The sequence below is a fragment of the Eurosta solidaginis genome, chromosome 4 (genome assembly GCF_040869045.1).
Source record: "Eurosta solidaginis isolate ZX-2024a chromosome 4, ASM4086904v1, whole genome shotgun sequence".
Taxonomy (NCBI): Eukaryota; Metazoa; Arthropoda; class Insecta; order Diptera; family Tephritidae; genus Eurosta; species Eurosta solidaginis.
Window position 1 is genome coordinate 177,677,905 of NC_090322.1, and position 12,953 is coordinate 177,690,857.

The 12,953-nt window shown below is 36.6% G+C and overlaps 1 pseudogene; it reads right to left on the reverse strand.

The window, feature by feature from the left end:
* The window catches only part of LOC137250715 (uncharacterized), a 166,969-nt pseudogene extending 154,609 nt beyond the window's left edge, over positions 1-12,360 (reverse strand).
* Positions 12,361-12,953: the final 593 nt, after the last annotated feature.

The window sequence follows — 12,953 nt, forward strand, 5'->3', positions numbered from 1 at the left end:
ATCAAATGAAAGGTGTTAATGAGTATTTTAAAAGGGCGTGGTCCTTAGTTCTATAGGTGGACGCCTTTCGAGATATCGACATAAAGGTGGACCAGTGGTGACTCTAGAATTTGTTTATACGATATGAGTATCAAATGAAAGGTGTTAGTGAGTATTTTAAAAGGGAGTAGGCCTTAGTACTATAGGTGGATTCCTTTTCGAGATATCGCCATAAAGGTGGGCCAGGGGTGACTCTAGAATTTTTTTGTACGATATGGGTATCAAATGAAAGGTGTTAATAAGTATTTTAAAAAGGCGTGGGCCTTAGTTCTATAGGTGGACGCCTTTTCGAGATATCAACATGAAGGTGGACCAGGGGTGACTCTAGAATTTGTTTATACGATATGAGTATCAAATGAAAGGTGTTAATGAGTATTTTAAAAGGGAGTAGGCCTTAGTATTATAGGTGGATTCCTTTTCGAGATATCGCCATAAAGGTGGGCCAGGGGTGACTCTAGAATTTTTTTGTACGATATGGGTATCAAATGAAAGGTGTTAATAAGTATTTTAAAAAGGCGTGGGCCTTAGTTCTATAGGTGGACGCCTTTTCGAGATATCGCCATAAACGTGGACAAGGGGTGACTCTAGAATGTGTTTGTACGATATGGGTATCAAATTAAAAGTATTAATGAGGGTTCTAAAAGGGAGTGGGTGGCTCTTAGTTGTATATGTGAAGGCGTTTTCGAGATATCTACCAAACTGTGGACCAAGGTGAGCCAGAACATCATCTGTCGGGTACCGCTAATTTATTTATATATGTTACACCACGTACAGTATTCCTTCCAAGATTCCAAGGGCTTTTGATTTCGCGCTGCAAAACTTTTTCATTTTCTTCTACTTAATATGGTAGGTGTCACACCCATTTTACCAAGTTTTTTTCTAAAGTTATATTTTGCGTCAATAGACCAATACAATTACCATGTTTCATTCCTTTTTTCGTATTTGGTATATAATTATGGCATTTTTTTCATTTTTCGTAATTTTCGATATCGAAAAATTGGGCGTGGTCATAGTCGGATTTCGGCCATTTTTTACACCAATACAAAGTGAGTTTAGATAAGTACGTGAACTGAGTTTAGTAAAGATATATCGATTTTTGCTCAAGTTATTGTGTTAACGGCCGAGCGGAAGGACAGACGGACGACTGTGTATAAAAACTGGGCGTGGCTTCAACCGATTTCGCCCTTTTTCACAGAAAACAGTTATCGTCCGAGGAGCTAAACCACTGCCAAATTTCACAAGGATTGGTTAATTTTTGTTCGACTTTTGGTATTAAAAGCATCCTAGACAAATTAAATAAAAAGGGCGGAGCCACGCACATTTTGAAATTTTCTTTTATTTTTGTATTTTGTTGCACCATATCATTACTGGAGTTGAATGTTGGCATAATTTACTTATATGCTGTAAAGATATTAACTTTTCTTTTAAAATTTGAATTAAAAAAAAATTTAGCTAATTTTTATTGAGCAGACATAAAGTAATAAGAGTAACGTTCCCGCCAAATTTCATCATGATATCTTCAACGACTGCCAAATTACAACTTGCAAAACTTCTAAATTACCCTTATTTAAAAGTGGGCGGTGCCACACCCGTTGTCTAAAATTTTACTAGTTTTCTATTCTGCGTCGTAAGCTCAACTCGCCTACGAAGTTTCATCGCTTAATGCTTATTTGGTAATAAATTATCGCACTTTTTCGATTTTTCGAAATTTTCGATATCGAAAAAGTGGGCGTGGTTATTGTCCGATATCGTTCATTTTAAACAGCGATCTGAGATGAATGCCCAGGAACCTACATACCAAATTTCATCAAGATACCTCAGAATTTACTCAAGTTATCGCGTTAACGGACAGACGGACGGACGGACATGGCTCAATCGAATTTTTTTTCGATACTGATGATTTTGATATATGGAAGTCTATATCTATCTCGATTCCTTTATACCTGTACAACCAACCGTTATGCAATCAAAGTTAATATACTCTGTAAGCTCTGCTCAACTGAGTATAAAAATATAGGCATTTCCAAGTGGGATTTTTCAAAATTTGCCCCTACGACCCAAAGGGGATATCAGAATTCGTTTTAGAGGTATGGTTCCTTCGGCAAAGTTTCTTATTTTGATCCCTAGAATATGATTTTCACAGAGAAATGGGCGATTTTTTTGCCTCCCCACAAATCGACCCGGCCTAGTGCGCATGGATCGAAATATTTTAAAAAATCGTATTTGTGGCCCGATTTGGCTCATATTTGGAACACATAATCGCATATAAGGTCCTTTCAAGTGTATTGTGCGAAAGATTGAAGCCCACCGTGAACCGGCTGATTGGACCTTATCAGTGCGGCTTCAGACCTGGTAAATCTACCATCGACCAGATTTTCACAATGCGCCAAATCTTGGAAAAAACCCGTGAAAAGAGAATCGACACACATCACCTCTTCGTCGACTTTAAAGCCGCCTTCGACAGCACGAAAAGGAGCTGCCTATATGCCGCTATGTCTGAATTTGGTTTCCCCGCAAAACTTATACGGCTGTGCAAAATGACGTTGAGCAACACCATCAGCTCAGTCAGAATTGGGAAGGACCTCTCCGAGCCGTTCGAAACTAAACGAGGTTTCAGACAGGGTGACCCCCTATCGTGCGATTTCTTTAATTTGATGCTGGAGAAAATTATACTAGCTGCAGAACTTAACCGCACTGGAACAATATACTATAAAAGCGTGCAATTACTGGCATATGCTGATGACATTGATATCATCGGCCTAAACACCCGCGCTGTTAGTTCTGCTTACTCCAAGCTGGAAAAAGAAGCGGTAAAGATGGGTTTGATGGTGAATGAGGACAAAACGAAGTACCTGCTGTCATCGAGCAAAGAGTCAGCGCATATGCGCCTTGGCAACCACGCTACTGTTGGCAGCCATAATTTCGAAATAGTAAAAGACTTCGTTTATTTGGGAACCAGCATCAACATTAGCAACAACATCAGCACTGAAATCCAGCGAAGAATCAATCTTGCCAATAAATGCTACTTTGGACCAGGTAGGCAATTGAAAAGTAAAGTCCTCTCTCGGCGAACGAAAATCATACTCTACAAGTCACTTATCGTACCCGTCCTGCTATATGGGGCAGAAGCATGGACCATGACAACAGCAGATGAAGCGGCTTTGGGAGTGTTCGAGAGAAAAGTTCTTCGAAAGATTTATGGACCTCTACGCGTTGGCGATGGCGAGTACCGAAGAAGATTTAATGATGAGCTGTACGAGCTATACGCAGACATCAACATAGTCCAGCGAATTAAAACGCAGCGGCTGCGCTGGCTAGGCCATGTTATGCGAATGAAAGATGATGCTCCGGCCAAGAAAGTGTTTCTATCGGAACCCGCCTATGGAAGCAGAGGTAGAGGGCGGCCCCCACTCCGTTGGAAGGACCAGGTGGAAAACGATTTAAACTCCCTTGGTGTGACCAATTGGCGCCGGTTGGCGGAGCGAAGGAGCGACTGGCGCGCCTTGTTGGACGGCCATAACCGTTTAGACGGTTAAGCGCCAATTAAGTAAGAAGTAAGTAATATGAGCCTAATCGGACCACAAATACGATTTTTTTAATATCTCGATGCTTGCGCCACCTGGCGGCAATATTTCCATATATCGCTTTCTATTCATGTATGTATTATGTGTTCCAAATATGAGCCAAATCGGACCACAAATACGATTTTTTTGAATATATCGATCCTTGCGCCACCTAGCGACGTTTTTTCACAGGTCGCTTTCTATTCCTGTCTATTATGTGCTCCAAATATGAGCCAAATCGAACAACAAATATGATTTTTTGAAATATTTCCATCCATGCGCCACTTTTCGGAGTTTTTTTCTTATTATTGCATTGTCATCGGGTTCTGAACTATATTCCAAGTTTGTAGCTTGTAGCTTATAAGGAAGTTAATTAAATTTTAATTACAAACTCCGTGCTGCCCGGCCTGTCAAGTCAAGCTAAATAAAACCGTTTAAAAATAAATAAACAATTTGCTTTACAATAACTTAGCACACTTGATATGCATTTTTTTATAACAATTTTATATGAGAAACAACAACAAAGCAAAAATGTCAGGATTAAAATCAGAGCGCATACATTGCAAACGACAGCTTGTGAATTGCCTTAATAGCTGTAAAATGTAAAATAATATTATTGACATACATATGTATGAGAACTCGGGAGAAGTTACGTACTTGTTAGGATAAATTGTTTATAAATATTTTTCGAAATACTTTGTGGGAAAAATCACTGCTTCAAAACTGATGCATTGGGAACCACTACTATTTCGTCCTCTATCTCTTCTACATGTTTTTCACTGGCGAACTTAACATGGCGGTAACCTAGGCGTTGGAAATTGTCCACGCTGCATTACCTTTTCTGTAGTTCGGAACTATATAAGAAAAAAATTTCACTGTTTGTATGGCGGAAAAGAAATGTTTGAAATCAATGCGAGCTTCGAGAGACCTATAACTTGCACTTTGACAGACTAAATATTTACATTTTAGTTCTAAGAATCTAGTTTCTAGTTTACCGTACTCACATGTTGTAAATTGGGTTTTTAAATATCTTTGAATATCTCGATCCCTGTCTAATACAGAAAATTATTTTATCCTAAATAATATAACCTAATAGAGGTCAACGTTTCAGGTGATATCAGAGTTACCGCGAAGTTCTTTAAAACTTACTCAAATAGCGGTCGCATGATTTCTTATGTTGAAAATGGACTTTCTTAATACCTCGATCCTCGTCCCATATAGAAAATTCTTTTATGCTTAATTTTGCGATGCTATTTTCAAACTTTTAATTCACTGAGTTATCAGGAAGTACCTTAAAACTCGAAAGCAAAATTTCCTAGTTCGGTCGTTTTTTAGAATTTTCACGACCCCTGACCACGTAGCCAACATTGGTTTCACTCAAGTGGCGATGTCACGCTTCGATGCGTGTTTGAAGTGTCAAGCCTATAGCTTTACGGGAAGTTTCTCAAAAATTGATTGCAAAATTCTCCAATTTTGTATTGAAATAAGCGGAAAAATATCAAACGAAGCTAATACGAAGAAAGTAAAATGAATAGTCAATTTTGTTTTTTCTAACAGACTACCAAACTATTACAAACGAAATTTTGACATGTGTGTAGATTTTGGTATACCCTGCAAAAATTGTTGGATTACGTGTTCCATTTTCTTCATGTTGGAGTACTCTAACAATACTCCTTTGCAATGCGTTTGCGGACCATCATCGACCGTGATCACGACACGATGACGATCGAACAGAGTTGCCAAAAGTAAAATATTGCATACAAATAACTGATAATAAAATTTTACTATGGCAACTCTGATAAAATGCGCACTGGTTTTATGTATACATACTATAGTATAGAGAAATATTAGTTTCTTTATTCACGCAAATGCTAAATAACATAAGAATATTCGTAGTAGAAAATATAAAAGTTGTATTGCCCCTCTTCACTTACTTTCATTTTAAATTAAATTCACTCCGATAATTCTTTCCGACACAATTCCTCTTTAGTACTTTGGCATATGATCCTCTGTGGGTGTTCCATGGAGTACTACAGTGAAAGTACTTTGGAAAGTACTCTCACGTATGTACTCTATGGAATACTCACAAACAAAGCGGGAGTGGGATCACCTACTCCTCTCCTAGGACATCGCAATGTTAATTGGAGTACATTTTTTGTATGAATACAGATTAGTTTTGGAACACTCCTATACTCCCAAAGGAGTATTCCTTACATTATTTATGGAGTACTCGCGTTTTTTGAAGGGTATAGGAAAACACGCGAAAGCAGATGCTTATTCCTAAAAAAAGTTATCCTCATCATTATATTCATCCTCACAAATTCACCTCTTACCATCTACATAATTTTAGCAAATTTCATAAAACCGAGCCATTAGTTTAATCTTTACGTTAACTGACAACAAGTAGCACACAAAAGGGCATTTACTCCTTCTAAATACTAAATAAAATACGCCTCCTCAATACACAGGCAATCACAAATGTGATTGGTCTCGCAGATAAAATGTAAATAACAGTATACAAAACGGCCTTCTTCCTCTGCTTTCATATGCGAGTGCCAACACGAACGGGTTTTTAAAACAAATAGCTATCTCCCTGACCAGAGCCGGCCAAAAGTTGCACATTGTGCAATTTAAGTTCGTATTTTCACACAGACACTAACGATGTGTGATCACGATCGTTTGCTTTCGCTTGTCACTCTCTAAAATCAACAGTGAATGCAAAAGGAAAAGTCCATGCTACTTTTTTGGCACATAATAAAAACAATATGTTGCGAGGTTAAAGTGACTTTTAATACGTTTTAGTTAGTATTATTAATTTGCTTTGAACATACATATTAATATTGACAATTTAAATATTAATAATTAATAATAATTAACTAATTATTAATAAATATTGACAATTTAATATAAGTAACTTTTTATACGTTCTACTTAGTTTTATTAATTTTTATACATTTTTTTTATTGAATAACTTTATGTTTTGAAAATATGTATATATTTCTTTCTTTACATTTACTTTGTTTTATAGTTATTTCTTAATGAAAAAGTGATTTTTTTAAGTAAATTTTGCATTGAAGAAACACCATACCTTCTTTTATAAAAAAGTTTTATCTGCCTAGCTCGACCTCCGCGTTCTTAGTTATATGAATATAAGTAAATATTGTTAGGATTAGCTTGAAATCAAATAACCACAGTCCTTTTTAATTTCGAACTTCACAGTCCACATTTTCTTTTAGCACACTGTGGGGAGTTGTCACTCAGTTTTTAAACACATTTATGCAATTGTTTTAGTATTTGTGTGGCCGGCTCTGCCCTAGACTTTCCGGTTTCTTCACTTCGTGTGACCTACTACTATCACCGACCAAATTCACGGCAACTCTGTGTACGACGTAGAAGAAACAGATGACGCAAGTGTTGGACGTTCAACGCTACCGATCGCAACAGTATCTAAAGCAGAGCCGGCCACACAAATACTAAAACAATTGCATAAGTGTGTGTAAAAATTGAGTGACAACTCCCCACAGTGTGCTAAAAGAAAATGTGGACTGTGAAGTTTGAAATTAAAAAGGACTTTGGTTATTTGATTTCAAGCTAATCCTGACTATATTTACTTATATTCGTATAACTAACAACGCGGGGTTCGAGTTAGTCAGATGAAACTTTTTTATAAAAGAAGGTATCGTGTTTATTCAATGCAAAATTTACTTAAAAAAATTCACTTTTTCATTAAGAAAGAACTATAAAACAAAGTAAATGTGAAGATAGAAATATACATTTTCAAAACTATAAAGTTATTCAATAAAAAAAAATTTATGAAAATTAATAAAACTAAGTAGAACGTATAAAAATATATTTATATTAAATTGTCAATATTTATTAATAATTAATTAATTATTACTAATTAATTGATTAATAATAATTAATATTTAAATTGTCAATATTAATATGTATGTTCAAAGGAACTTAATAATACTAACTAAAACGTATTAAAAGCCACTTTAAAATTGCAGCATATTGTTTTTAATATGTGCCCAAAAAGTAGCATGGACTTTTCCTTTTGCATTCACTGTTGATTTTAGTGAGTGACAAGCGAAAGCAAACGATCGTGATCACACATCGTTAGTGTCGGTGTGAAAATACGAACTCAAATTGCACAATGTGCAACTTTTGGCCAGCTTTGATCTAAAGTGATAAGCCGCAACGAAATCAAGTCGCTTGTCAGCAGCAGTAGGGGAAAAGATAAAGTAAAGCTGCTAAGAACATAGAAAGCAATTGGTCTGTGGCTCATGTACTACGCGTCGGTCGCCTGGTCTGAAAAATGCGCACTGGAAAAGACTGCAGGCCTGCCGAAATGCTTCAATCAAAACTGCCATGGGATGCTTTCTTATTACACCAGACCATCATCTTTATAATGAGACAAATGAGCTCAACATAAAGGAGCATAACGATATGTTGAACAGGTAGTTTTTGCTTAATTGTCACAAAAACAGACAACCCATCAAACAACTGCTTGATCTAGCGCCTCCTCTAATAGGGATAAGGAAGCATTTCCGTAAGCACTATGATGAGATCTGGCACCACATATGCAGCCGTTTGATCCAAACAAGCATAAGAAGGTCCTAGGCCGGATCCACATAGAATCGGTTAACACTTTTGCTATATTGCACCGGTGCACCGCGTTACCCATATAAACTATCCAAGCCTTGCAGGAGAAGAAAGCAGACTACCAAAGGAGGCACGAGTCACTCTGCCCTTACATCGTTCTCTTACTTGACCAGAATCAACTCCGGCTTTCTTGGTGTATGTCCTGCATATGATGTGTGCTCACATTATACTAACTATCTTTTCAATTGTAATGTGGGACATACGCCTCTAACATCAACATCCCTCTGGTCCTAATGGAACTGCTATTTTACTTGGACTCGCGTAAGAGAACTTTGATGACAATTCGAAAGTGCCTGCACCCATTGAATGGGGCCAAGTGCAGACAATAATCGGGACTAGGAGAGCAGCAAAATATGAGCCATGCGTTTATATATTCTACCAACTTTGAATTTTTGAAATTGGTGAAAGTGTGATTGTTGTTGTAGCGATAGATACACTCCCCGAAGGTTGTGGGGAATTTTATCCATGTTGATGGTCCTTTGTCAGATATAGATCCAGTACATTCCGGTAACAAGCACCAATAAGGTACAAACCCAACCACCTCGGGTACAATTTTATAGGACCACACTGAACCACCCCAAGGGATGCCAGCGCAATATATAGCTTTTCCAAATACAATTGTCAACCTAACCTATACGTGGCGAATCCTGTTTCATTAACAGCCGAGGCGCTGGCAACTCCGAACTCCTCATGGATCCAGAGGGTGGGAGGGCGGTATGGCCTACAAGATCGCATGTGGTCATAACAAATCGTTCCCGAGATGGTCGGGCTTGGTACTGGAACGTACCGGATCAGCATCCGGCAAAGGTCTATCAACAGCGATAACACTCCCCAAGGCGTTCGGGAAATGTCCTTATCGCTACAATGACAACAACAACCACACTAGACCTTCTAGGCCATCCCACCCCCACTTAATTCCATGAAAAACTTGGGGTCACCAGTGACTTGGCTGCTGAGCAAACTGGATTCGCGACGGGTAAGTGAGGAGTATGGATAGGTGGCTGGGTGCTTATGTTAGTATCGGCTGCTAATTGACGCAGTTGACAAGTCCTGACCTAACAATAAGGATGTTTGGCATGTTATACAAATTTCCTAACACACGTATGGGAGCGTAACCGATTAGCGTGCAGAACGTCGTATCACATATTTCATTGATCCGCCAAAACCTTACTCATTGCTTGTGGTGGGCTCTGAAGCCGCCTAGAATAATGCGATTAATGATAGCGAGAAGAGCACTGATATCGAGGCGATATGAACTGTGGCAGCTACTTTCGTTATGAGAGCTGGGCTCCTTACATTATCTTAGCACTTTCTGTGTGTCACTAACCTGACCTCTCCTTTTTGCTTCTCTTGCACTAAATCACTTTCATGTTAGCCAGTGAATTTCAGTACAAATTAGAGAAATTTCGCAATCCACTTTTGATAAATTTTCCTCGGAGTAAGAATTTTAAAACTGTAGGAAGCGTGCTTAAGCTGCAGTCCCGTCAATATATATATTGATAGTCAGACAGCGATGAAGGTAATAATCTCGCACAGCACTTCATTAAGAGGTATCCTAGAATACAAAGAAGCATCGAAGATACTTCGATCACTTCAGTGCATACATCTCTACTGGGTTCCAGGTCGGAAAGTGATAGACGTTAATGAAAAGGCCGATGAGTTGGCCTTTGCTGACTCCGCAATAGATGTCTCAATCCGTTTGGGAGAAATCAAAAGGAAACATAAGTTGCATATGATCCATCAAGCAGGAGAGGCGTGGACAGAAGCGGGGGGGCTGCAAAATTTCTAAGATCATGTGCAAAGCCTACGATATTAGACTGATAAAGTGGCTCATATGGGCATACTAACTGGACACTGATTTCTGGCGCCACATGGTTATAATTAAGGCCTCGTCAGTAATAGCAGATGTAAGAAGTGCGAGATGCAGACAGTTCAAGTATTTGCCAAGAGAACTGAGTTATTTTATAACAAAGGCCCTGGTTTTTGATTAAGTTTTTCAATTTGTCATTGAACAAACTTCTGGTTGTTTTTAGTTTGGTTTAATTTAATTTGATTTATTGTAACTTATTGGCCCGTAATAATAGTCGAAATAAAATAGAGCTTTATTAGTTTAAACATGATTTTAAATTAATTATCATTTCAAGTCTGTTATAGTCCACCTATTTTATCTCTAAAAAGTATTTTAAATTTAAAATGATATGAGCCCAATATTAATTTTTTAAAATAGGTTTTAAGAAGGTGATCTGCTGTCAAAAGTTGCGAGAAATTAAACAATTTACTATTTAAACAGGATGAACGAACAAGGAACTAATTTATTATACCTAGAATGCGTATTAAAATATTTGTGACGAAAATTACACAATCTTAAAATGTGCGATGGTTACTTGGCTCCACATATGGGAAATCTTTAATTAAGACTATTCCGCATTCTAAGATATTTGTAAATTTTGATATTTTAGTATCTTTTGGGGAAAAAGTAGCATCCTATACTGATTTTAGCATTAAATTTAGAAATAAATATTAAATGGAAGGAATTATTTATCACAGGCGTCGATTTTTAATACATGTCAAAAAATTTCGGGAGAGGTGTTAAATGACGCGTTTTAATTTCGGAAGCAATAATCCGAAGGCGGCAAAGTAATACTTGTACTCTGTCAAGATATTTTTTGCAAAAAAAAAGTTTAAGACTTTCATGTTGTTGATGTAATTTTGGTGATATTGTTGTACACAAAAAAGAATTAAATAAAAAGGCGTTTTGCGCTAATAGAATTTTCACAAGTTTCGCAGTCGTTTGAGGGTAATTATTCGGTTTTTTGTGAATATCTATTAATAAAAGAACAATTTCTTATTTCCGACTTCTAATTATTGAATTACATTACCGAATTCTTGAATTCAATTCTGCTGAGATTTCCTTTTGTGTCTTCTATTGCCCTTTACATTTGCCAATTCTTCTTAAAAGAAAGCGTGAAATAAAACACAGAATACAACAAGAATTAGCAACAAAAATTTTAAGAACTGCTTGGTACGGGCGCTGCTGAACTACTTCCCCCTTTGCATCATTTTGGCCGTTACATCTGTCTTAATTGGAAACAACTTTTCTTTACAACATTTTTACAAATTATATAAACTATTCAACATGAATACGAGTGTATGAGTGTTGCTTCCTTTGCTTTAAGGAGCCCAAAACCGCTTTAACTACTTATTCGTTTATGTTGCGATATTAAATAATTTTTTAAGAACGAAGTTAAGTAAATTTTCTTTAAATACGTATGTTCATGTTCAATTAAAAGATGGAGCACTCAATTTTAAATTTACGGCTGATAAAAAACGTTTGCTAATAACTTTTAAATAGAATTGATTTATAATTATCCGCCACCGGATTATGGTCAAAACGCGTTTTCAGGTACTCTTTGACAATTTTTGTGCTATTGTAAGAGTTTTTGTCAAGTAAAAAATTATCATTTTTTATACGTGGAGTCAAGTAACCACGGTTGTAAGGAACAGGGTGAACTTTTAAAATTTCTAAAAAATTTCTTCATAGCGCCAATCAATACCTTTTTTTCATGCCGCTTATTTTAGCTGAAAACTGTGTTTAATATGTCTATGACAGACCAGAATTTTAAATCCCATTTTTAATTTAGGCAAGATTTTAACTAAAGAGTATTTTATTCAGCGACTATTATTACGGGCCATTATGTCTTAGTTTATTTAAATTTCGATCAACTATTATACAACTGCACTTGTTGGTTGTGCATCCTCATTATAATATTAATTGCTATGCAAAAACTTAAAAAAAATATTTGGCATTTCCCATAATAAAATTGCAAATAAAAAGCGTTTCAACGATGACATGGCGTATGAGTAATAGCAATTTTATATTAAAATACTACCACAGTTGTATAAAAAACGCATAATTTCGTTAAAAAATTAAATTGTTTTTGTTAAATTGCATTTTATTTTTTAAACTTTCACTGTCATAAAATCGTGTTGTAATTATTTCTAGAGCACTGACATCAGTAAAATATTTTTTTTATATGTATATTTTTGTTCAAGTGCTTAATATGAATAATAGTTCATTATTATAATTAATTTGAGAAACATGTTTTTGAAACTGTCACCCTTTTCACTCGCTTGCTACGTATGAACAGCACGACGCGTTTTATTAAACTGAAGCCATTTCTTGTTATGTTGCCTATTTCAAGGCAACTTTTCAGCATCCCACCCTGTCGCCGCGTACTCAACGTTAATGTATGTATGTATGTATGCATTAGTGAAGAGTTTATGAATGAATCGCGCACAAATGCTTCCCTTACCCGAAGTGATTTTCGAGTTTCGTATTCTCGTCGTTTAAATTGCTAAAAGTAGCATTTACTTTAAAGAGAACTGCAAAGTTAACAGCGCGCTAAAAGTTTTAAAACTAAACTGCTTGCAAACACATTTGTATCATGTGTCATGTTAAAGATTTGTTGGACTCGTGTTTGAAGTGAGGGGAGTTTAAGAATTAATTGACGGCGGCTGTGCTTATTACCAACTTTCTGCTACCCCTTTTTGCATGATTACCGATTTTAGAGCGACATTGTTTAATGTGTCAAGATAATTCTAGTTGAATAAAGCTCACAAAGTATATTCACTTTGTTCGCATAACGGTAAACCGCAACGGGCTTGCCGCCGCCTACATTGAAAAGA